Source organism: Phaenicophaeus curvirostris, chromosome 4 (genome assembly GCF_032191515.1).
Source record: "Phaenicophaeus curvirostris isolate KB17595 chromosome 4, BPBGC_Pcur_1.0, whole genome shotgun sequence".
Taxonomy (NCBI): domain Eukaryota; kingdom Metazoa; phylum Chordata; class Aves; order Cuculiformes; family Cuculidae; genus Phaenicophaeus; species Phaenicophaeus curvirostris.
The window spans coordinates 47,844,790-47,871,679 of NC_091395.1; the positions used below are offsets into that span (position 1 = coordinate 47,844,790).

At 36.6% G+C, this 26,890-nt stretch overlaps 1 protein-coding gene across 2 annotated transcripts in view; it reads left to right on the top strand.

The window, feature by feature from the left end:
- The window catches only part of SGCZ (sarcoglycan zeta), a 419,779-nt gene that overhangs the window by 26,238 nt on the left and 366,651 nt on the right, over window positions 1-26,890 (top strand). The window contains exon 1 of one of the 2 annotated variants that reach the window (XM_069855983.1): window positions 2,961-3,561. The exons of the other annotated variant lie outside the window; for it this stretch is intronic. The gene's annotated coding sequence lies outside the window, so the exon portion shown is untranslated. Of the gene's footprint in view, window positions 1-2,960; window positions 3,562-26,890 lie in introns of those variants that run through there. 2 annotated transcript variants of the gene reach the window in all.

The window sequence follows — 26,890 nt, forward strand, 5'->3', positions numbered from 1 at the left end:
AAAGACTGCAGTTGTCAGTGTTCAGCTCAGTGATAGATCCTGTTTTTCTAGAAACTTTCTGACTTGGTCTAATTTTAATTAGTACTTAACACCTATTTTTATGTTTCTGAGGTGGTGCAGCTACTACCTGTTAGAATTTGTGATCTGTAGAATTTCTTAGTGTATCTGAGTGACTGATGTAAATCTCCTGTGTAAACACAGCCAGAATTAGTCAATTCTAGGACCCACCTGTATCTACAAATTAATGATTATTTAATGGATCTTATCTTTAATTTCAAAACAAACCACAATGTTTGGTCTTCGTCCTTTTAGGCTTCTTAGGCTTCTTCTAGAAAGAAGTAACATCAGGTGGCTTTTTCGACTTTAAGCCTCCCTGTCTGTGTATTCTGACTTGCCAAGGATCTGACTGCAAAAGGATTAGTTTTGTCAAATCTGGAGAAGCACTTTAGCTTGATTATTTCTACCAGAGATCTGGAGCTGAAACTTCTACCAGATTTAGCACTTAGAACTAGAAATAGTTTAAGTATGTATAGGCCCCAGTAAAAGTGAATAAACCTATTTGCAACATAATGCAATGTATCAACTAGCAATCTGCAGGATTAGTTCCTCACAGAGAGCTTAATATTTTCTACTTTTAACAATTTCAGATGCAGACAGATGAGAGAAAAGGGTTAGAACAGTGGTCTTTTACTGTCTATTTCCAGCTGTGATAAGCCACTGATGCTGAAGTGGATTCAAGCTAGTGTCTGTAGAAATACTTTATAAAAAATTGTGCATTGTATATAAGAAGGCAAAAGCTTACCATCAAATATCTTAACTCCTTAGTAGAGCGCTTTTTTTCCCTTTTCCTTTTTCTTTTTTTTTTTTTTTTTACCAGAGAAGAACTGAATAGCTGAGAAAGAATATTGCTTGGCGAGAGGTTGGTGTTGGAAGAATTTCCATAGTCCTGGGCAGTCTGCCTCTCTGTGGTTAGAACTGCTGGGCTGCTGTTTACTTTAGATAACCCTGTCCTCTACTTAGACCATTTCTGTGTAGGACTTTCATAGTACCATCATAGCCACAGAGAAAATGCATGTTGAAGACTTTCCTGCAACATGCAGTGCAGAAAACAAGAAAGGACATATGTATGACCTGAAAAAAACAGGAAGTACTGTTAATCTGGACCAAATTTGATTGAGTCTGATTATTTTAGCCCACACGGAGAATCGCAGAATCATAGAATGGTTTGGGTTGGAAGGGACCTTAAAGATCATCCATTTCCAACCCCTCTGCCATGGGCAGGGACACCTCCCACTAGACCAGGCAGCACAGGGCCCCATTCCAACCTGGCCTCCAGGTACGGGGCATCCACAGCTTCCCTGGGTAACCTGTTCCAGTGTCTCACTACCCTCATCATGAAGAATTTCTTCCTAATGTCTGGTCTAAATCTTTGCCCCTCCAATTTATAGCCATTCCTCCTAGACCTATCACTACATGCCTTTGTAAAAGGTCCCTCCTCAGCTTTCTTGTAGCCCGGTTCAGGTACTGGAAGGTGACTTTAGGTCTCCTTGGAGGCTTCTCTTCTCCAGGCTGAACAGCCCCAACTCTCTCAGCCTGTCAGTAAGGACAGAGTTTTAATCTGAATATATTTTTGTGTTTTTCTCTTCACTAGGCAGGCAGTTATCTCTGAGAAAGCACTTCAGTCCAATATCAGAAATATAGATATTTAATTTAATTCTTATGAGAGAAAAACCTCACCAATTTTAGTTACTACATAATATTTAATATGATGCCCCTGAAAGTCGGAAATAGGTGTGACTGAATTTTGTAGAAGTTCTTCATGTCATGAAGAAGTTGCTCTCATTCCTATGTTCATTTCAGTGTATTCAGTGAAAATGGAGACGGTGTGCTTTCTGTCAGATTTCCTGTTATTTACAGGTACAAAACCGAACAGCCTTATAGAGTGATAAACAAGGTAGAATTTGACAATCTTATGTTTTCCAAAGTCAGTGCAGAATTATGAATGTTCAGATATGATACTTAAAGTACACAGTGCTAATTAACAGTTGATAAAAAATGCCTTTGTGAAAATCGAGTATTTCTGAAGAAATGCAACCATGATTTATATTAAAGCCTAATATGGTCACCTTATTTAAATGCAATATATTTATTCCTCATATGAAGTAAACTGCCATTTTATTTGGAAGTACTGTGTATTACCTTAACTGAGTCAACATGCTGCCTGATAAGCATGTGTTTGCTTATATTAATAATTGCATTTTCATATTTAAACAATTTAATTTCTCCAGGGTAAAAGACAAAGCAAATTAAGAACATTAGGGTGTAAGAAGGCCCAGCTGAGTCATTGCAATGGGCCATCCAGTTTAACACTCTCCAGCTGAGAGCAATGGGAAGTGCTATTCAGGGATAGTACCTGATCTTTATAGTTTTCTTCACTCTACTTTCACTTCTTCAGTTCTTCATTGGTTTAGAACAGCTGTTTTAGGAGTGTTGGCAGAGAAGGTCTTGCTTATGCCTTTTAATTTCCCTTTCTGCACCTGTTAATTGTGGTTTTTTATTTTTAGTCTATTTTTTTAGTTTAAAGGTGCTATTTGCATCTGCAACCTTGAGATGTCACAGCAAATTACAGAGAAGACTATTGTCTCTGCATGACGTTTTATTTTACCTGCTTTAAAGGTATGTCTTACTAGCTTTATCAAGTGGTTCTTAGTTCTAGTACTGTGAATTTTATTATGTAATAGTTCTGTGCTGACTTATTCACTGCATTTAGAAGTTTCTAAAACTTAATCATATTCCTTTTGTAGTATTCTCTCCAAAGTAAGGTGGCTTATCCTTCTTAATCTTTCATTATAGTGCAGATGCTGCAAGCCTTTAAGCATTTTATTTGCTTATATGTCTGTACTTCATTACAGTCCCCTGTACTTTGAGTCTAACTCAACTGTGTGCTTTCCAAGATGTGGAGTTGCATACGCTGCTCAGGATGTCATCTTGATAAGGTTTTCTGGAGGGACCTTATGTTAATAGCCCCTCTGCCTTATTCATAATACCTTTCCTGAGGTATAACCAATGCTTAGTTGCTTCCCTTTGAGCCCTGGTGTCTGTTGAGTTGATAGCATCAGGGAAACATCAGTGATGAGTCTAGGAAGTGTTTACTATGTTGTCACTTTTAGTTTCGGATTTCTTATAGATGGTTTAGATTATTGTTTCTGCCTATCTATGAGATTGAAAGCTCATCTATCTTTCGCATGCTTAGTTTGTGAGGATATCCTCACTGTCAATGTGAAAAGTTTAGTATCATGTACCTACTGTGCGTTCACCTTTTAAACGACCTCCTCTGCAAGTAACTGATGTTGAATAAAACTGTTCCCAGCAGTGATTCATGGTGGGCTGTCCTTCTGACTCATCTCCTCAGTAGTGGAAAAGTAGCCATTAAGCCCTGCCTTTGGCTTCCTGCTTTTTGATCAGTTGTGTTTTTCCAACTTTTCATTCAATCCAGTGGTAACTGAGTTTCTTTGCTAATCTCTGATATGAAAACTTGTGAGAGGCTTCTTAAAAAAACAAGTAAGATTTTTGCCCTTTGATTCCCCTAAATTTCTACTTACTAATACCTGATGAGATCTGTAGGACATTTGGAAGCAGAATTTCTCTTTACAGTAGCTGTGCTGATTCTTTCTCAGCACACCTGATCTATCCACGTGTGAAGTCGAAGGGATATGTCTTAGTCTGTTTTTCAGAAGATGTTTTTGGTTTTGTTTTTCTAAGGCTTGGTAGCTGAATAAAGCCTTGTTAGAAATTAAATTTGCATAGCAGAATAACGTGACTGTGAAACAAGACCAAATGTGGCAAAGGGCCCAGTCTCACTCCAAGAACGCCACTGAAGTTTGGGACTATTGATTCTACCCTGATGGAATTGCTGATGTTTTCATCAATAAGCCTCAAAGACACTATCTTTTGGCACCTACTGTGTTTGGCAGACAAGCCGAGTTTGTATCTGGAATTTCTTTGCAGAAGAATTTTTTTTTTTTTTTCCAAAAAAATTCTCTGTGGTAGGAATGAGAATGGGTTCCTGATTCTGTGTGAACATAATCATGGGATTCTCTTCTTGTTGTGGCCCTCTCAGTTTTGGGAACAATTATAGGAAATAAATGTTATATTGTTTGTGTAGCAGCTTGGGTTTCTTATGCTCACATGCACATGTATTTCTATTAAACACATTAAAAATGTTCTAACGTATGGAGTTTCTAATGTATGGAGCTTAAGGCTTTAGTGTCAAACACATAAAACAACCCTACTGCAATTGTGTGTGCCACTTCAATTTGTAAGCAAAACAAGTTTCTAATTTCATATTTACATTTTCTTCTTCACAATACTGGGCCTTTAAATAGTATACAGATGCTATTGGTGGTAGTAAACTGTAAGATTAAAAAAACTGAAAAGCTCTTCTAGTGCATTTTTCCAAGAAAAATAAATCTTCTTGGGGCCTGAGTGTTGACTGTGGGTTTAAGGTTATACGTTTCTTTATTTAAGTGCTCTATACTGTCAATAATTATATTGCTTTGCAGTAGTCTCTTGCATACTGTAGCTGGCAAATAAAAAAAAAAATCACTTTGGCTATTCTTTTGCTTATACATTTCTGTCTCTTCCTGATGTTGCTTGCTATTAACTATGTTGAAATTTTGAGGTCTTTTGATGCTATCTCTTATTTGAAATCTTATGTCTGTGAATACAGGTGACTGCTTTTATCCAGTACTGATTTTCCTGGCCAAAACTTTATTGAGCGTAAGAAACACTTTTAGGCTGATGATAACATGCATAATGAGGCTTCATGTCTGTGTATATAAAATGCACATAGGCAGCATACGGCTTGCTTTCCAGATTTTTAATACTTAAATGTGTGCAGCCAAGACATGTTTGTCAATTCTTAAGTTAAATATTTTGGCAGCTCATTGGTGGATGTTAGTAAAGTGCTAATGTTAGATGGGTGAATTGATTCTGAAGAGCAGGTAAGAGAAAATAGTTCAGATTAAGTTATTACTCTTGTCACTGTTGGTGTGTACTTTGGTAGCTCCCACAGTACTCCTGGTTCTGCCTGTGAAGACAGGAATACCTTTTCCGTGTGCCAAAGAAGATTACAAGAAGTGCAAATAAGAGATGATTGTTGAGAGTGAGATTATAAACAGCTTAAAATGCAAATCAACTACTGTCAGATGCATGTTGAAGTGATCATGATGAAAACACACTGTGGAGAAAAAGAATTTAATTAAAATATGAGAAAAAGGAATTCAGAAATGTAAATAGGTAAAATTTACATTTCATTAATCTAATCGTAGCTCCTATGCTCATGTATAAACTTCCCTGAAGAGAAAAGATCCTTTCATAAAAACTCCCATTCAAAGCTGTAATTTCTTTTTAATAGTTTTAAATGGTAACTGTATTCAAGCTAAGCTTCCAAAGCTCAACTGAGCTCAAAAGAATGAAGGAAATTTCTAGAATTAAACTAGAGTGTTAGCCAAGAGAGTATGCACTGTATGAGTGCTTTGAAGTGTGTTGCCAGAAGGTAGTTTTAAATCTACTCTTAGGCATCCTAAAGCAAGACTTTCATGCGATACTATGGTACACCCTCTGCAATTTTCCACACACATTCACGTTCAAAATTACATTCCAATTATTACTGCATCTATGTTCAAACTTATGTTAGATTCTTCTGCTATTTTGCTTACCTAAACAAATACACATGGAAGAAAATTACTTTCACCTGTCTGTAGCCATGTAGAGGCATCTAGTTTGAGCTCATGGTCTAGTATCTGCTTTTGATACAAGAAGGTCTACTGCCATTCTTAATGTCTTAGGGCTGCTTATACGTCTCCATCTGCTACTCCAGGAGAGTGCAGAATTACCTGTTGTCCCGTTATATCTGACAGCCCTGTACAAAGAGCTAAAATGGCATGAGAGGCTTGCATTTGGGCACCTGCCACCATTCTCTCCCTCAGCCAAGAATTCGTTTCTTTTCAGTATCAAGTTAGTCAAATTACCATCTTGGACTAAACAGCTAGATTTTAGGTAGCTAAAATAGAAGTTATTCACAGAGTAAAAAATTATTTTGAAAATAATTCTACATTCAGGTTTTTCCTCCTCTTGGTTTTGGTGTTTTTGTTGTATATAGAAAACAAGATGTTTGTGCTTTTTGTCTTGTGTCTTTACAATGCAGCAGCAGTGATTTTTTTTGTATGGATCTGTTCAAAATTTTACAGTGTAGCAGCATTTTATGAATTACTAAATGGTAAGTATAATCCATAGAAAGATCCACTGGCTTAAGTTCTTCGTGACATATATGCTGGATACCTAGGTGTATACAGGGTATACCCCTTTATTGAGTTCTGCCTTTCAAAGACATATTAGCTATATAATTGCTTGCATATTACCTAGTGAATCTATCCTACAGTGTCAGGAACTTGCTACTATTCGCTGAAAGCTCACAAATAAAATTAGATCTAGCTGCAGTTGATTTTTATTTGAGGATCTTTGTTGTGCAAGTATTTTTTTTTCCACATCCTGAAAAATTAATCAGTCTGGCCAACTCCAAAATAACAAATGATGTAAGCATGGTATTAAAGTTCAAAATTTCGGTTACATATAGTTGATGTTTATTATATAGTTAAACAAAAGGAGTATATCTTTCCTTAGATATTTGGTTAAAGTTTCTTAAAGGATTTATAAGTTAACTATAGTAATTTAGAAACTTCTGAATTTGTAGTTTTGTATTTAAAAATGTGTCAGTCAAAAGCTTTCTTTTCAGAGTTGTGCTGCATGATTTGTGCTATGTCAGTGGATTTTTAAATGATGTTTAAGCAACCAGCTATAAACCCAGTAATTTTTTGTTTGCTTCTGTAGAGAGGAAGGAAAGGTATCGCTATTGCTATTAATTGCAGCATAGAACAAGTGAAAGATAAGAAACGGAAGCGAAAGGCCTTAGCACATTACAGGACGAATAAAGGCTGTTGCAAATGCAGGGTTTTGTATATAGGGATGTAGAAATGAAGCAAATTAGAGCTGGTAAGAAAATATTCCAGAGGGGAAAAGTACTGATTGGCTATTCTAAGCATATACATCCTCAGGATCTAAAGGATGGTTATCACACCGCATATAGTGATTTATGGAAAGTCGTGGAGAACTGAGAAGCTGCCACTGAGATAAGTGTGCTGCTGATAGAAAACGTGATTTTAAAAATTACAGCACTGTACAAGAGTCCTAACTTTTAAGTCTTAGTAATATACTGAAAGAAATACTGCTTTCGCAAACGCTCAAAGCTTGATGAGCAGTAGGATAAGGGAAGAACAAAGAATTATCAGGCATGCATAATTTTAAAATCATCTAATGAATAACGAACAAAGTGAATGTAGGAATATAGGAAGCTTAATGCATGAAGAATTTAATGAAGTGTTTGTGATAGCACAAATCTAATAAAATTGTGGTTTGCAAAGTCTCATTGAAAAATTACTGGAAATTGGCTTGAATAGCAGAGGGATTGAAAACTGTCCAAAAAACTGTAAACAAAAGATAATGATAAGCAACAGCATATTGAGCTGGGATGTGAATGGAGAGAAGTGTGTAGTGGGGTGTCACAGAGATCAATTTTATGTCTGATCTAATTTAACATTTTCATTAGTGAATAGCAAAGGATGTAACCAGCATATTAATGACTTTCCTCAGACAAAGATGTACCGAGAAGCAATACAGACCAATAAAGTCAGTTCAAAGATCTAGAGAAGTTAAAAATATGAGCATGCTATTTGGTCTGAGAGGTCACAAACTTGCATATGTGGTGAAAAATCATTAAAGCTTAGATAATTGTGGAATCTTTCTATTAAAAGAGCACCTAATGTTGGGATAACAAGAAAATCATTGTGTACAAGTCCTAACCAATAAGTGCTATGTCTGCAAGTAGGCCTGTGTGCCAGGCAAGAGGAAGATGGCCAATGCCTTGGTGTTTTCCTTTCTAGTGTTTGTACCAGACTGTGGGTTGGTGTTTCCACACTTGCCATCATGTCTACAATGGCAAGTTCTTTGCTTTCAGCCATCACCTGTACTTCATCTTTTACACACACCTACAGACAGCAACATAAACTTGCATAGCCAATGCAGTCAGAGGAAAATAAAAGATTAATCTGTTATCAGAGTGTATTTGCATGGGCTTTCAGGCTCAGGCAGGAGATACACAGATTCTTTTCTGATTCATTCTTCACAGAATTATCATGTTTATCAGCAAATTTTGATAGAAAAAAAACCCAGTTTGAAACACCTCTGCACTGTTGAATCTGAATAGGGCTTTGAATTTTTTCACTAATGTTTGGTTCTTTTGCTGGTTATTGGATTAACTTTGTTTAAATTTCCAAAACCAGCCTGCAACAATTACTAATATGTTTTTTATGCTACTGTTGCTACTTTTGTTTACGTTTTACATGGCATGTCTGCTTAATGCAGAGTTTTGTGCGAGGTCCAAGATTTTCCTCAAATCAAGTACAGTTCAAGCTGAAAGTTACCTCTCTGGTAGCTGGATCTTTCTTTTTTTCCTTACTCTGTTTCCTATCTATGAACCAATTGTAACTTGGATTAACAGTAGTTCTGAGAGCTTCAGAAGCTGCTGTGTTTGCCAGAAGTGAGAAAATAAAATCCAGGTGGAGACATTTAAAAAATATTTAAGTGTACTTTATGTAAGACTTAAATGTGTTTATCCTACTGTGCAATGGAGTCCCAGCATTTGAAATCTTGGGACACAGTAGCAGTGGATGTCTTTCTCACATCACTTAGCGGTGGAAAGAACTTATTGTCCATTTATATGTTAATTTCCAGACTCTAACCTCAAAAAACTAAATGCTGATATCAGCTGAAAAAAAAAAAAAAAGCAACACCTGATGAGAGTAATCGTAGTTTTCTAGAATGCTATCAAATTCCAAATTTGATTTCCACTTTTTGATTTTTGGATGTTCAGTTCTTAAATCGAGAAAATTAAAGTCTGCTTTTGTAAGGTGGAAATAGATGTGGGGTTTTTCTAATGTGAATGGATCTCAGAAGGGTTGCTGCACTGCATGTGTACTCTCTGAATCTGAATAATATGTACTTATACTGAATAAAATAAAACACAGATTATTTGTGTCATAACTTGTTCCCCCATATTATTTCATCTAATAAAATGCACAAGCTGTATAGAGTATGAGAGACAACTTGGTCAAAGCTTGCATAAACATCCTGGTTGTTCTTAGCTTGTATTTTGGAATGGAAAACTGATTGTTTCTTGGATAGCTGAAGTGGAACACAGTAAATGCTTCAGGACAGAACTTTCTTGATTTTGCTTCCATTTTGTGCATAACTTTCCATATGTTTCTGATTATAGCACAAAGCTATGTCTACAATGTTTCTTTGGATAGCTATGTAATCATTAACATACAAATTGTGCTGCAATGCACAGCACTAAAATTAATCTTTAAGGTATGTGAATGTGTATGCAGATTGTCAAATCCAGGTACCTAAATTTTAGGCACATACTAATTTATAGATGTACTTCGGTGCATTTTGGAATTGTGAATGCTATCAGTACAGCTGGAAATCAGGAGCCTTTATCTATCTCATTGTGTATTGGTAGGTAGGTATAAGCTATACTAATGTTTGGGATTTGATCTTCTAATGGTTTCTTTCATGTATAGATTATCCTCGTTGATACAAGAAACAATTGGAAAACTCATTTTCAGAGCTGGAAGAAAAAGGAGGTGTATTCTTAATCTAAATCCTCCTTGAAAAGGATAGGATTAGAGATCAATTTTCAGTGCTCAGTTAAGAAACATTCACTGAGAAATTATCTATAAAATACAGTAGGACTTTGCTAAATTACACAGCTTGATATATTCTTATTGAATTATTTGGCTGATGCTCTTTTGTCTGTGTAACTTACTCCAGCAAGCTTACAATTCAGTAATTTTTTTCATTATCACACAGTCATCTGTTATATTCCTTGAATAAACTGAGGTAGCATCTGATATCCAGAGGAGGGCACTTGTAGCCCTACAGTCAGTCTGTTCAAAACAAAACAGTGTCTATACTACTACGTTCTTGTGACTGGGGGAAGAAGACTTTTGAGAGTCTTATCTGAGTTGAGCCAAAGTACTATTAAGCAACTATAGGTTATACATGACATCAGTTTGAAGATTTGCTTGCATGTTTCTGTAGTTAATTGACATACGCTGCCATCAGGAAAGGGCAATACATGCAAGTGCTTTCAGAAAGTTGGTGACTGCAGAAAGCCAATCTTGTACCATGAGAGCCAAAAGCATCTCCTGTTCAAAATTCATTCCAATCAGTCAGGCTTGACAAATATTTAGACACTGATACTGTTTTTTAGGTGGGGCAAGAAAAAATGGTTTTCCATGTTTGGAGGGGAAAAAAGAACAAAAGGATCATGGAATGTTGTACACAGAATCATGCAATGGTTTGGGTTGGAAGGGACCTTAAAGATCATCTAGTTCCATGCACCCCCACCCCTGCCATGGGCAAAGACACCTTTCACTGGATCAGGTAGCTCAAAGCCTCATCCAACCTAGCCTTGAACACCTCCAGGGATGTTCATGACATCTCTGGACAACCTGTTCCAGGGCCTCACCATCTTTACAGTAAATATTTTTTTCCTAATATCTAATTTAAATCTACCCATCTGCAGCTTAAAACTGTTACCCTTCATCCTATCACTACAGTCCCTGCTAAAAAGCCTCTCCCGATCTTTCCTGTAGGCCCTCTTTAAGTACTGGAAGGCTGCTATAAGGTCTCCCTGGAGCCTTCTCTTCTCCAGGCTAAACAAGCCCAATTATTCACCTGTCCTTGACCGAGAGGTGCTCCAGCCCCCTGATGATCTTTGTGGCCTTCCTCTGGACTTGCCTTACTGGATCCATGTCCTTACTGTGCTGAGGGCTGCTGAACTAAAATGCAGTACTCCAGGAGAGATCTCACAAGAGCAGAGTAGTGGGGCAGAATCACTTTCCTCAACCCGCTGGTCACACTTTTGATGCAGCGCAGGGTACAATTTGCTTTCTGGACTGCAAGTGCACACTGCCAGCTCATGTTGAACTTCTCCACCAGCATCCCCCAAGTCTTTCTCTTCAAGGCTACTCCTAATCCATTCTCTGCCTAGCCTATGTTTGTGATTTCACCAGCCTAGGTGAAGGACCTTGCACTTGGCCTTGTTGAACTTCATGAGGTTTGCACAGGCTCATCTCCCAGGTCTGTCAGGGTCACTCTGGATGACATCCCTTCCCCCCTGCATCTTTATTGTGTTCCACAGCTTGGAGTCATCAGCATAATTGCTGAGGATGCTCTCAATCCCACTGTCTGTATCTCCAAGAAAGATGTTAAACACTGGTTCCAGTACTGACCCTTGCAGAACGCCACTTGGCACTCGTCACCACTTGGGCATTAAGCTGTAGACCAGAAGTCTCTGAGTGTGACCATACTGGCAATTCCTTATCCACAAAGTGGGCCTTCTGTCAAATCTGTGTCTCTCCAATTTAGAGAGAAGAATGTCATGTGTGATAATGTCAAATGCTTTGCACAAATCCAGGTATAGATGATGCTGGTTACTTTTCCCTTATCTGCTAATGCTGTAGCCCCACCATAGAAGGCCACAAAGTTCATCAAGCACTGTTTTCCCTTAGTGAAGCCGCACTGGCTGTCAGCAATGTTGCTATTTCCCATGTGCCTCAGCAGAGTTTCCAGGAGGATATTTTCCATGTTCTTGCTAGGCACAGAGTTGAGACTGACTAGCCTGTAGCTGCCTGGATCTTCAGTTTTAATTCTTCTTTTTTTTTATTTATTTTATTTTTTTTTTAAATAGGAGTTATGTTTTCCTGTTTTTAGTCAATGGGAACTTCACAGACTGCCATGACTTCTCAGATATGATAGATAGTGGCTTAGCAACTTTATCGACCTGTTCCCTCAGGACTCACATGTATATCTCCTCAGGTCCCATGGACTCATGCACCTTTCAGTTCCTTAGATGGTCTTAAAATAAACTCAAAATACAGTAAACTCAAAATACAGTAAAGCTAGAAATTTTCTTTGATTAAGTGTCTTCTTTCCAATATCTCTTAATCTTATTTAGTCTTTCTTTTATATCAGATTGTTTTCAAAGACTGAATGATTAATTCTCTCTGTCCAAAGAAGAAAGCTAAGAAGTGAGACTTCATATTTGATAATTGCCATGCAGTTGGTAGAGTAGAAAAACCTGTGAGAGAAGCAAGATAATTTTTGAAGCAATTTGTGGAAAGAGAGTGGTTCTTCCCACTTCTGTTTTGCTTGATTTATATTTTATAGCAGATCTGAGCATTAATAGAGTAACTTATGAGCTTTCATTTGGCTATTCTGCACTTCCCTTTTTGATTATCCTAGTGAATGTTCATAACATTCAGCTATATTTATGCTATCTACTTCTTGCTGGTCTGTGTCTGCCAGATAGGAAGGGCTTTTCCTCAAAATCTGTCACTAGATGCTGACATCTGGAGTTCAAAAGAAGGCTTACTCCTGTATCTTGGTCTTTCAGATTTGTCTCAGATTTGTGTACGCACAGTTTAATGGGATTTATAAAGACATAAGGATAAACACTTGATTTTTTTCAGTTAGGTTCATCTGAGCTCTCTTTTAAAACTGGGTGAGATCAAGGTTACAGTGCAACAAGTTTCTAATAAATAAAAAGAAGTCTTTGATTACAGAGATGGAAAACATGTTCACCAAAAAGATGCATAAAGCAGTGTAATAATTCAAAATTGTTTTTAATAACAGTTCATTTTCATCTCAGTGCTCCTTTTCCAAGAATCTCAAGGAAACTTTTGGCTTTGAAGTCTAAACAAAATGACATGCCCAGTTCTCTTAGGCTGTCTGGCACTATTACCTCCAAGTAGCCTGAAGGTGTAGCATATTGCTGCTTAGTTTCCCAGTTCTGATCATCTCTTTCTGTTTGTTCCAGATAAAATGTGCTTTACCTATGCTTCTGAAGCTTAAGATATGTAATTTCCTTTCTTATGAGTGCACTTGATTTATATAACTTTGTTAAAGGTGATGTGGTAACTCATATTTTCACCAGTTTTCTTTTGAGTTGCTTCCTTTGCGTAAAACACCCTTTGCCTTTTGGAAATAGCCATGGAATCACTAAAGACCTTTTGTTTTGGTTTGAGCCAAAGCAGAATCAGGTTTCTAACTTCAACTAAGTATCACCTAAGTAACTTCATTTTCTGGTAGTTAACTGCATGTTTTTCAGGCAGTGTTTCTCTCTAGCAGTAGTAACACAGGGCACTGGAATGCAGAAAGGCTGTTGCTTAGACTTAGTCCAATAGTAACCAAGGCCATCCTTAACCTAGTGGAGTGCTATAAGTCAAAGAGACAAAAAAGATCGCACCTGCAGGGAGGAGCAGACAGGACAGGTGACCCCAAATTGGCCAACAGAGTATTCCATCCTATATACATCATACTTGGTATAAACTTGAGAGATTACAAGGCTCTTGCTGTCTTCTGTGGTGCCTGACATCCAGCGAGGATCTTGTCTGTCTGTTTGCCCCTGCTCCTGGATTCATGTGTTCCTGAATCCAGTTTTTAAGCCCAGTCTCCCTTCTGCCACTCATGGACTCTGTGGTGCCCGCTTTACAGCATTTGTGGTGATACATACGGTCATCAAGGGTAGGGATAGGGGTGCGATTTCATATGTTTTTGTATATTTTATTGTTTTCTCCCCCCTCCTTTTTTTTTGGCTATTTTCTTTTAATTTCCCTTTCCTTGGGGGCTCGGAGGGGGAGGGAACTGGAAGCCAACTGCTTAGTTTTAGCTGCTGAAGCTGGCCAGGCTGGGGCTAAGCCATGACAGTTTGTTATAAAGAACAAGTTTGAAGATGGATTCTCAGTCAATACTTAAATTTGGTTTTATGTTGACCCAGAGGAAATAATAAATCTTCATAAATTGCCCTCAGACCAAACCTTGGGCTTTGGAGATCTTCCAATTTATTTTGACTGTCCCCATTTAATATCTCAGGTCTGAGGTACCATGTTAGCATTGCTGTAGGCAGTCACTACAGCAGTTGAGTAAAACCTTGTTAGTAGGTAAGTGCTTTTGATGTAATGTTCAATATCAGTAAGTGTATGTGACTATGTTATGCTATGGCCTGAACTTTATTGTACGTTTCCTGTTGTGTGCATCTGTATTTTTACTCTTTTGGAAAACAAAGGAAATCCTGTCGTACATTAAATCAGTATCAGAGCTGAAAAATCATGGGCTGTCAGTAAAGCATTTTGGTTTTAGTACGCCATACCTCTTTTTCTATATAAATAAGTATGCAGCATGTCTAACCTGATGATATCAAAGATACTTTAACCAACATATAGACAACAAAAAGATGAAATGCAGATGAGTCAGGAGAAGAGTTAACTGATTAAAAAAGCTTAAAAATGACAGCTGCCTTCTGAAAATGTTTTTTGGGTTTTTTTTAAATATTAACAGAAACCTTTCTACGGGCACCTCCGCAGCAGATGGGATAGAAGTAAAGGCAGGTTTAGGACCCAAAATCTTGCAGATCCTTCATTCTGAACAAGTGGTGCAATAAGCAGTTGACAGTCTGGCTTATCACTGCAGAACAAAGAAGCAAACCCCAAAATATTAATTGTTCTTAGGCTTATCCTTGTCCAAGAAATAGAACTGGAAAAAAGGATCCCAAAAGAATATTCCTATAGATGTGAACTGTGTCTGTTATGAATTTGAAGTAGCATTTTTATGCCTTACCTAATTAATCACTTGAGTTATGCTTCAGTCACTTTAAAATTGCTCTTTAACTCTTTTCAGTTTAGTTGCTGCAAGTAGCATTAATAACTCTTTCCATAACTGACATTCATCATAGTCATTTTATATAGGACTGTTCTGTGAAATAGCAAGAATCTTTATTTCCCTTCCCCCCCTCCCTCCCCCCAGTTCCTTTAGGTACCTTGGGTATCGCTGATGACCTGGAGTCCCTTGGCAAACTCTTAATTTGTCAGTTTTATTAATCTATTAATTAAATAGATTAATTAAATGTTAATATCTTAATTTTCTTGTAAAAAGATTTAACAACTAAATAGATTTAGCAGTGGATAATTATTTCCATGTCTTTAGTGAACTGGAAGATATCAATTCTATTGTATCTGTAATAGACCACAAAGAGTAATGATGAGATAGCCACTACTATAAACCTAAAAATTCAGCCTTTACTTTTGTGTGTCTCCTGATTCTTGAATGTGTAACCTTATAAGCTTTAAGTTATACTCAAGTACTTTTCAGCGCATTTGAGAAGTGGGGTTGTTTGTTTTAGAAAATATATGGGAGAAAAGTAGGAATAAAGGAGTGAGTGTATGTGTGTATTTATGCATATATAAAAAGTATGAAGCAACTGAGCAGCAGTAAAAACACCCTCATTCAAAATCTTTTGCAAGTTTGAGTAGTAAGTCAGTCTCTTATCAATTTTGAAATTTAATTAGAGGAAGGTGTATGTTTTGGATCCTAGTAAGCTCTCACCAAACATTTTCACCTTTATTCAGCAGTGTGTAGTGGGAGAACAGGCTCAACAATGTTTAGATGACTACATCTAAATTTTTTACCATTTGAACTAATTTTACTTGGTTTAAAAAATGTTATTTAAGTGATATTAAAAAAATGCTCAAGTGTCAAAATAGGATGCAGATATTTTTTATCCTGTGGAAAATGCATAAATAGATGTGCTATCCTTTACAAACTGTTGAAATAAACTGTTTATCTTTATTTTCCTTGAAAATTAACAGAATTATTAACTGAAAAATTTATTTCTGCAACACATGAGGGAGGAGCATCATCTGCCTTAAAAGTGTTGCAAGTTGGCATAAGCATCCCTTCCAAACTTAGAGCTTCCTATGAATGAATATTGCAGTGTAGTGCAAAAAAAAAGTAGGAAAAAACCCCACAAGTTGGAGAAAATGAGTATTTTTTTGAGATTTTCTGCTTGAAAACACAATGATTTGGTGTTAATTACACAAGTATATAACCACTGAGTGCCTTAAGATACGATGAACAGAACATACAGGTATTTATGTCTATCCATATACATCTGCAGATGTGTTGATAGAGAAATGTGTATGTTTAGTAAACACACAGCATCAATCATGTTTCACTTTTATTAGGGCTAGAAATCAAAACCTCTTGAACAATCATTACTGCTGTTTAGAATATAAAATGTAAAGCCGTACAGCTATTTGAGCACATGAAGCTTTAATTTATACACACATGGTATATGAAAAGTCTAAACTAGACTTTGTCAAGACTTTAAATGTGAACCTCCTTCATGATATAGGGAGTTAAGATCTCTATTTTTCTTTATTATGAATTATCTTAAATGTACCAGTTGGAGATAACAGTGGTAACCTCCTTAATCTGTAATGCACCTATTTTCCTTCACAGGCTTTTATTGAGGAACCTGCATAGGAAATGAAAGAGAAGGGTTATTGTGGAGTTAGGAAGGCTACTAGAGAGGATAAAGAGTAGACAGGAGTAGACAGTGAAGAAAAACTGATAAAACTGAAGAGTGGGAAAAGAAGGATTTTTTCCCCAGCAAGGCTGGAATGGGAAAGATCTGACAGGAACACAAAAGGAGACACATTACGAATGACAGACATATTTAAGAATAAAATTAAGCTGGAATCATAAGCTAATACTGACCTACTTTTTCATGTGTGTAAATATTCTATTACAAAATAAAAGTGCATTTTCCCTGTATGAGTTTTTAAAAAAATATTTTGCTGTAATTTCTAAATAATTTGTTACCTTAAACCTGTCATCCATGTAAAAATAATAAAATCAAATGTAGTTCTTATTTTTTTTTTGCAAATAAATTATGGTGCTTTTAATAAAGAAAACAAAGTAAAAGACATGTAGTAAATGCATTTCCAAAAGATGTATAGGGACATAATTTATTTCAATGTAACTTGCTAGTGGTGTGCTTTCTAGTGAAAAGCACATTATGGTAATAGACTGCTTCATATTCTAGAAGACTTCAGCAAAGTGAATATGACAAATTTCACATCAGGAAGTATATGTTTTTATTTGGGGTCGCATACTTGCTTCAGTAGTGAAAAATACATATAAAATGTGCATAGTGTAGACTTCAAGTCTGATTCACCCTACAAATCTATTATCTCGTGTAGACGTAGCCTCAGGGAGTCAAGGCAGGCAAGCAGAACAGAAGTCTTGTAGGACAAATTTGGATGACAGCTAGAAGGAGCAATCTGATAGAAACAGAGGTAGAGGTGAGGTGAGACAGAGAAATAATGGCAGTCTTGATTAAAGAGGCTAGAGCACAGTGAGAGTTCTGGGAGAAGGTCTTGAGCACAGCTGGGGAAAAATGAGAATAAAATGGGGAGACTGATTCTGACTGCTCTGGAGAGCACCACCAATATATAACATGAAAGCTAATACTTTATTGTGTTTGCAGACTGTCTTTGAAGTGTGTGGATGAGTATTGCATGTTCTGTCTCCTGTCCTAGTCCATGGTCATATCTTGCCATTGTTAGAGAATCCTCTTAATACTCCTACAACAGCTCTGAAATAGATTTTAATCCTTCAGTTCTGGTCCTAAACTCTGCAGACATTTCAAATGCTACAGACAGGACGTGACTTTAGTTTCTAAATTGCAAATGGGGCAAGCTTTGCCCTGATGGTGTTGGTTTTATGTCATCTTTAACATCTTAACTAGCTGGTTTTACAGACTTACCCTTTTTCAAAGTTTTCTTGTGTTAGTCTATGTCAGTATACAATGAACAATTTTCCTTGGTTGATGTGGTTGAATACCTCCCAATTCTGCTGCCTAAAGGAAGTTTGTTGGAATTTCATGTGGGTTCTGATGCTGCTCCAGATGTTTGGTGCATTTTAGAAAATAAATAAATTAAAAAATTCCGAAGCTATTTAGACTTCATAGCCACCCAGTAACTTACTTCAGGATTTGAGTTCATTAATTACCATAGGCTCTCACTAATATGACAAGGCATATCAAGATTTTAATCTAGTAGCTCAGTAAATAATACTGCTATGACATCAGGGGGAATTAGTCATTAGGGATGCTATTAGTCATTAGGATCTCAATGGTTGAGAGGCTGCTTCAGCCACTAAAGGATAACAGCATCTGCCAGGTGCTAAGTGTGCTGGTTATTGATTGTAAAGGCTGAATGCCCACTGTCAGGACCATCCTTCAGTCAGTGACTGAGGGGTGGGACTGATGGAGGAGGAGGTGGGGAAAGCAATAAAAAATTAGATTTGCCTTGGGCTTCAGTGCTAGAGATAAAAGAGTTTTGCTGCTGATTAAGTCAATAGGGATTTTTCATTATCTTCCACATGAGGCCTCTGGCACTGTAGGAACACGTCTGTGCATGGATCTGGCCAGCGTGCCTCCACATTAAATGCTAACTATTTAAAAGAGAAACAGAACCACTTAACAGGGTTTTACATGATTCCCACCTGTTACAGAGCAATAATTCTGCAACTATTGAAATGTTTTAGCCATCAAAAGGGGAAATGTGGAATTTTCTATTCCCTAGGGACCTGTCTATGATAGCAATTAAAGACTTTCCATTAACCACATGCTATGTGTATCTGCTTTACTCTCTAACTGATATTAGTGATGGATATTAGCCAGCATGTTACACTAATAGCTCTGCAAAAATCTTCAGTTTCAGGTCTTGAGTTTTCAGGTTAAACCTTCTGCAGTTCTACTTTTCAACTCCTCTTTTTCTTATTTTTTTATTTGTTTTGATGAAAATGAATGCCAAATACAAAATTAATCACAAATTACCAATTTTATATAGCTCTGGAGACACAACAAGAAAGCCTTGATTCCCACTCCTCTGGCTGCAGGTCTAACCTAAGATTAAAATGTTTAAATAAAATCCAGAATCGTGAAAGCATGTTTTGTTTAAAATTTCCTTCAGCAGGTTAGCATGTCTTTAATTGCAGGCAAAATGCATCTGTATATTGTATTTTCCATCTTAAATATCAACTTTTTAGTTTGCATTAGAATATATTCTTTTGGTGTATTTATAGATGTATTTATAAGATTACATCTTCCACGATACTAAATTATAAGTAAGAGACTTTTATTTATATTTTAATTGCATGGAAGCTAGATTTTGAGATCAATTAAGAGAGATTCGTCTGGTAGCAGAAGAAATCACATTCTCAGGTTTCTCCTGGGACAATATGAGACTGTCTGTTCCTATTTTCAGGTCCAAGTTTCCAATCTCAGAGACTGGAAGTTCAGTTTACTCTGGTGGCTGGAAAGAAGCCCTACTCTGTCCTGTGAGTAGAAAAGAAAGTGTGATTCATCTTTCTTTTGGGTACTTTCATAATGGGAGAGAGATTCTATCTTTTTAAAGAGCTTTAGCAGTTATGAGGTCAATTGTTCTGTGAAGGTCTACTCTCTCCTTTGTGCTGCAGCTGGTATAAGTGGAAAAGGGAAAAAGGAAATTTTACAGAGACTTATCAGCTTCAATAGCTTTTTACATAAACCCCCTCTCCTTTTTCAGTCCTCTTAGTATATGTATTTGTATCATTTTTTGCTGAGGGAAGGGAGATATGAAACTATGAAGTTAACATTTCCCATAGTTACTGATTAAGATGAATGGCCTCCTTGTCACTTAAAGGTAACATCAATCAGGTAAAACAGAATACTTCGTTACAGTCCTTTTTGAGTAAAGATGTTAATTTAGTCTGCTTCAATACATTACTTTTTTTTAAAGCTATATTGGTGATCTAGGCATAAACTAGACACAATAAAGACCTGAAAATATTTCTGCTAATGTCTCTCCATAATATCTTCACATTTTGGCATAATTGTGTGCAGGCTTTTACACGCAGGGTGACCAAACGTGGCAGTTTCTGCTTCTTAAAAAAAAAAAATCTATCAGCTTTGTATAATTGCATTTTTCACAGCACTGTCAACTAGAAAGAATCTTTGACAAATAAGTAGTGCTCAGATTAAACTCAAGATGGACTACACTACTAAAAGTGGCAAGCCTTATCTGAATGAGGAAAATATGCAGATTAGGCAAGAAGGTATTGTAGTGCTTTAATTCAATACTTAGATATAAATAAGCAAAGAAACACATTCTCTGCTTTTGTAATGACCACCCTGACAGAATTGTGGCATCTTTGGATTTTCAACTTCTACTTAGTCCATTGTTATTATTACTAAAAGCCAGATACACAACTTGCATTTTGTTTGAGTAATGTTCCTTTCTCTGTAAGCTTCAGAAAATGAAAATACGATCTCCATCTATAAACAGATTGTGAAACCTGGGAAAGCTCACCTCCAAAGCGTATATGTCAGAGAGCAAAAGATTATTTTTTGAGCTTTGTACATGCTAAAAGAGAAATGTCTGGGTAACACTTCTATATGGCTGCAACAACCCATTGTTTTATTTTAATTAAGCTTGTACAATATACACTTTATGGAGGTTAAAGATGAAAATCTGTTTTCATGGGAAAAATACTAATGCAATTGAAGTAACAGCATTTTCTATAATAACTTTATTGAAGCTGATCAACCTCACGTGTTGGGAAAACATGCATGTCAAATCACATTTGTCTAGCCTTTTCATGTTTGAAGAAATGGTAGTGCTATCACTGGTGTACTTATCAGAGATACACTTACCAAAGAGGAAAGGACATGTGGTAGTTTGTGCTACCTCCTGTGTTAATGACCAGCTTTAGCATGACCACAGATCATATGATAAAGATTTGTGCTTGCTTACAGCTGTTCTGTCTTGACTGCAACTGCATCTCAGTCATGGTAAAACCAATACCGAACATAAATGACAAAGACTGCTTTTCTGTAGCCTTCTGTAATTGAGAATACTCAAGATACTCCATGGGATACTTCCAGAATTAGGTACATAAAAAAATAAACTCAGGTATATTTTCTAGGTAGACTTTAGTTGGAGAAAATAAACCTGCAAAATTTTTGATTTTGAGGAAAAAAAGTATGACAGGAAGTTAAAATATTTGTAATCTACGTTGAGAGGAAGGACAACTATGTTAACATGCAAATTTTTTTTAACTTTAGTAAATACTCTGAACTGCTTGTTGAACAAGTGCTCACTTGAGCAGATTTTAAGACATAAACGTTATTTTCTGAGATCAGATCTTATGGACTTAGCACATCATGTATTGTACTGACTATTCCAGATCATAAAAGTAAAAAATGCCTGGAGACTATCTTGCATGTTAAGATTTTAAGCAGACCTATGCTTTCCATCATATTAAGGCAATCATAAAATAGACTATTTTACCTTCCTATCATTTTGACTACTTATTTTCAATATTCTGAATAAGTTGGGATTCAAGCCTCTAATTTAACTTAACCGGGTAGTGTGTGCCTTCATCTTGAAGTGAAGGATGCCACCAAGAGATGCTTCGACTTGTTTACTGAGAGAGGTAGAACTTGTGTGTGTCTGCATACACCAGCTTCAGTTACATGATAACACAGAAATGCACTATGTACTTCACAATTAAAATTATTTCATTAACTTTTTACTGAAATGCACTGGATTATGATTCTCAGAAATGTAGAAGTGGTGCTACACGTCATTTTGAGGGAAAGGTGAGGGCAGGAAATTTAGTCACAAAACCAGTAATGTTGATCTGTTATGAAAATAAATAATATCACACTGGATTTTGTGTTTTTACTGTAGTAATGATCATTCTTTTCTTGAGAAGTTTTATCAAAGACACAAGAAATGTAACACCAGAGATATGTATTTATCATACATGACAGCTAGCAATTTGCAAGCTATTTCTGAAAGACATTTTATATGATAAAGCTCTATTATGTCATTTCATTTTACTTTTTTAGCAGATGTTATAACAAAAAACCTCCAAGCAGGTAGATTGAAACTGTTTTATTTTTCTTGTCCTTTCGTACAATTCATTTAAATACATAATATTATAATCAATCTTCTATTTATAATAATTTCATTTAAGCAGTCTGTTGGTGTTGGTTGATTAAAATCATAGAACAGTCCAGGTTGGAAGGGACCTTTAAAGGTCATCTAGTCCAACTTCCATGCGGTGAGCAGGGTCAGGTTCCACTAGGTCAGGTTGCTCAAGGTCCAACCTGACCTTGAATTTTTCCAGAGATGGGACAGATACCACCTGCCTGGGCAACCTGTTCCAGTGCCTCACCACACTCATTGTAAACAATGTCTTCATTGTATCTAGTCTAAATCTACCCTCTTTTAGTTTAAAACCATTACCCCTTGCCCTATTGCAACAGGCTCTGCTAAAAGGTTAATCCCTGTCTTTCTTGTAGGCCCCCTTTAAGTATTGAAAGACCACAATAAGGTCTTTCTGGTGCCTTATCTTCTCCAGGGTGAACAAACCCAGCCTTCTCAGCTGGTCTTCATACAAGAGGTGCTCCAGACCTCTGATCATCTTCATGGCCCTCTTCTAGCCTCTTCTAGCCTCACTCTTACAGGTCCATGTCTTTTCTGTGCTGAGGGCTGGATGCAGATTCCTGAGCAGAGTAGAGGGGCAGAATCACCTCCTTCAACCTGCTGGCCGTGCTTTTTTGATGCAGCCCAGGATATGATTGGCCTTCTGGGCCAGAAGTCTACATTGTTCATTTGCTCGAAAGCTCATGTCCAGCTTTTCATCCACCACTACCACCAAGGCTTTCTCATGAGGGCTGCTCTCAGTCCCTTCATTCCCCAGCCTGTACTGATACTGGGAATTGCCCTTATGCATGTGTAAGACCTTGTACATGGCCATGTTGAACCTCATGAGGTTCACATGGGCCCACTTCTCAAGCCTCTCAAGGTCCCTCTGAATGGCCTCTAGTCTCTTAGGTATGTCAACCTCTCCACTTAGCTCAGAAACATTTATGATAGAAATAGATTATTTTTTATTATATATATATAATATATCTTAAGGTTCAGATAGCTTCTTCTGTGGAATAGAACACATTTCCTGCATTTATTTTCTTTGAAATTATTATTCATTATGCCTAAGTTTCAGAGAAAAACTTTAAATGTAAAATTGTTATGCCACAGCTTTCTCATACCCTTTATTTTAAACACTGACATACCAGCATTTAAAATGACAAATATTTTGCCATGTTAAAGTGCATAAATATTCATGTCCTATTTGTAAATATGATTCTTGACAGTCTTTCCAGGGCGCAAAAAAATAATCCTATGAAAATCATACATGATTTTACATTTCTTCAACTAAAAACCTATATTAAATGTAATGGATTATTAAAAATAATTAGAAAAATATTAAGACGGCTACATGTGTTTTGAACACTTGGAACTGAAATCTGATTGTTGCTTGAAGATAGTTACAAATTGCTGAATTAGGATATGCTAAGGATATTGTACTTCTGTCTTTCCAATCTTGTGTCTTTTTTCGTCTATCTGCTCTGTTCTCTGTTGAGGGCAGAACTTTCCTGTCTAATAATGCGGTACATATGCAAAAGGAATTCCAACATTTTTCAAAACTGATTGGTATTAAGATAAGTACAATTATTAAAAAGAAAATAGGAACCCAAAATTTTGAGAATTTTGAAAATAATTGGTACCAGATTTCTCCAAATTACTTTTCCTTACCTAGGTGAAAGTTTTGGCTTAAGGTATGGTTTTCAGGTGGAAAAAGGGTCTGCTCATTTGTTTTCTTTAATTATGCAAATTGGAATGAAACTTCTGCCCTTCTAACATGCTGAACTTATCCTTTCTGGTGAAGTTTGTCTAAGAAAGCTTTTTCTGGAAGGAAATGTTTCCCAATAAAACTGTGTACTGCTTAACAATCAGGGCATATAACAAATTAATGCTAACATCAAGTTTCTGTTGAAGCTTTGACCTACTTTTTTGTAGGTATTATTTCTAACACATTGTTTTGTCACTTGTTTACTCTAATACACAACTGTAATAGAGTAAGTGGTGATGAAGAAGAATTTACTAGTGTTTGCATTCATATTTATGTTCTTTGGAATTTACATTTGTAATAAGCAGTAAGATTATGCACCCAAGAAAGAATAAACGAAATATTTAGCAAGCCATAGTTACTATCTATATACTAGATATAAACAGAGATACCAATTTGCCATAAATTACATTTACAATAACTTTCACCGGTGTGACCACTGGAACTGAGCTGCCTGACTAAATTATTTCTGAAGAACATCAGTGCTTAAGTAGCAGATAGAGGCAACTTTTCCCTGTTAAACTAGTGAATTTAAACAAATTACTCCTTCAAGCTTACTTTCACTTAGAAAAGCTATTTCTTTTCCCTTCAGCTCTTTACCAGTGTGAGCTGGGTTTTGTGCTCTTGCTGAGCCCAAATGTTTGTTGAAGAAGACAGAGTAACTAAAATCAAAGGAAAGAATAGTGGCAGCAAGAAAAAAGGGAGAAGATTAAGGAAGGAAGAGGTAACTGAAGAAAGAGAAAAGAAAGAAGGGTTGTACTGAAAACACAGGTGTCAAGAGGAAAGAATGAAACAAATCACTAATACAGGAAAGAGTAAAATCAGTCACTAATACTTGATCTTAGATCTCATACATCTGTTCTGTTTTCAGTTTGAAATGTCTTCTTATAACATTAATTACCTGTAGCTTCTAGTTTTGTATAATACACAGTAAAAACAAATGTAAAACATTAAACAATCAGAAAATACTGAATATTCATATAGCATTCATCAGCAATATTGCACTTTTCAGGTAATGTATTTCATCTTGATGTCATTGTATCTCTGGGAATGATTTAGATGTACATTGATTTTGTATATATGGCAAACCATCTTTTTTATCAATTAAATTATGTTTCAAATTAAATGGGGGAAAAAAGGCCTTTTATTTGAAAAGCAGAAGTTAGGTCTAATCTGGGTACTTGGGAGGAAAACTACGCATTTGCATTGTGCATCAGGTGATGGGGAGTGTTTTGTTTCCCAAACCCTGATAAATTTAGGTCTGCAAAACTAGCTACTCTAGTTCTTACAGAAGAGTTTGGGCTCAGAGCTTCGTTGTTCTTGATAGGCTGAAAATCACTTTCTGACTTCTTGTTCTGGTCTGTTCATCTTGTTTGTGTGCTGGGAAATACCGTTTTCTGTATTTACATTTTTTAGGTAGACTGGTTCCCCATTACTTTCTGCTTCTGCCTTCTTATTCTTTTCCTTGGTTCCTGCTTATGGTTGCTTTATTAGTCAATCTGCAAATTTTTTCCATCGTTATGAATTTTGTTTTGATGTGGAACCTAAAATCAGGCTAGAAGAACATCAATTCAGCAGCTTTTCCTGATTGCACTCCCTGCAGTGGGTTAACTGTGTACTGAAATGAAACAACATGGAAGATCATCAGCTGATATGAAAATATACAAATATATTTTTGAAATCTTAATTTATGAAGATAAAATCTATGCCGTGAATTCTGCCGTACCTAGTAACAGTGACAAGTTTATCAGTTAGCAAGGAAATCAGTCTGTTAGTCAGGTGTTTCAGCAAGATTTCTTGTGAGCTGAGGGAAATATAAGCATTTATCCAAGGGCATGAAAGGCAAGTTTACTGATTTCTTATGTTGATTGTACTTAGATAGTAAACACATTTTAGCATGTAATTTGTCTGCACCTGCCCTTTTGGAGCACAGTGCACCTAGTTATGAGAATGTAATTCAAATTCACTAGCTGTGCAGTGAAGACTTTTCATCCATATATGCTGCACCAAATGGGTAAAAGGTGAGCTCTCATTCTGCATGTAGAGTTGTGAGGTGGTTGCTGGGGCACAGCTGAAGCTGCTGCCTCTTCTTTTACAAATCACTTCCAAGCAGCTCCAGTGACTGCCTGTAAAGGAACTGCTTTAGTCACAGGGCAACCTGGCCCAGACCCACCTTGCCTCCCTCTTTGATCAAACTGAAAAGGAAACTCATCCCAAAAGTGTTACACAATTCACCCTGCAGATATTACTGAATTGCAAAGCTGTCTTTGTGAGAACAGAAGAAATAGGGGCTGCAGAAGGAAGGGGAATTTTCAAAAAGAGTAAAATTCCTTTAACGTAGAAATCCCGTCTTTTTGGGGGCATTGAGGCTCAGGAGAATTGTGGGAAGACTGCTGGGTGGAAGGAAAAGACAGAGAGGGAAATCTAGCCTTTTAGACTAGAAGCTGAAAGAGCTGTACTGAACATAGAGCAGAACTGTGGACTTGCTGTAAACAGCTGTCTTATTTAAAAATTGAAATCCTTTCCCTTTACTTCCATGTTTTTGATAGTTTTTCTCTCCTGTGTTTTGTGCCTGCCTGTTTCCTATGAGGGGGCTTTTTTCTGCTCTTCTAAGAGTGCTGATAGGGTGTATGTCAAGTAAGATGGTGAAGACCTAGCATACAGTACACAGCATTTGTGGCCTTTGCATATATTAGAACTACTTAACACTTTGATGTGTAATCAGAAAATGCTTACACAACCACTTCAGCAGAGATGCTTAAGAGAAACAAAGATTGCTAGAACTGCACAATTTGCAGAAAATAACTTTATGCCCTTGTTATTGCCTGAAAACTTGGATTTTCAAAGCAAAAGCTACTATGATGAAAGAGAATAGAAAATGAAAGGAGCATGCATTCCTCTAGCAAAAATCTCATCAATTTCTGTAGTGATTATTTACACACATTGGCATTTGAAAACTTCCATATTGTTTCCTTCTGTAATCTGAAAATGGATCTGTGCATTTAAACCAGGGTAGATGGCAATGGTCGTGTTATAAGATGAAAGCAATAAAACAAAGAAAACCATAAAAAGTCAGCTATGCTTGTTGTAAAGTAATTGTCCATAGTGGCAAGAGAAATAA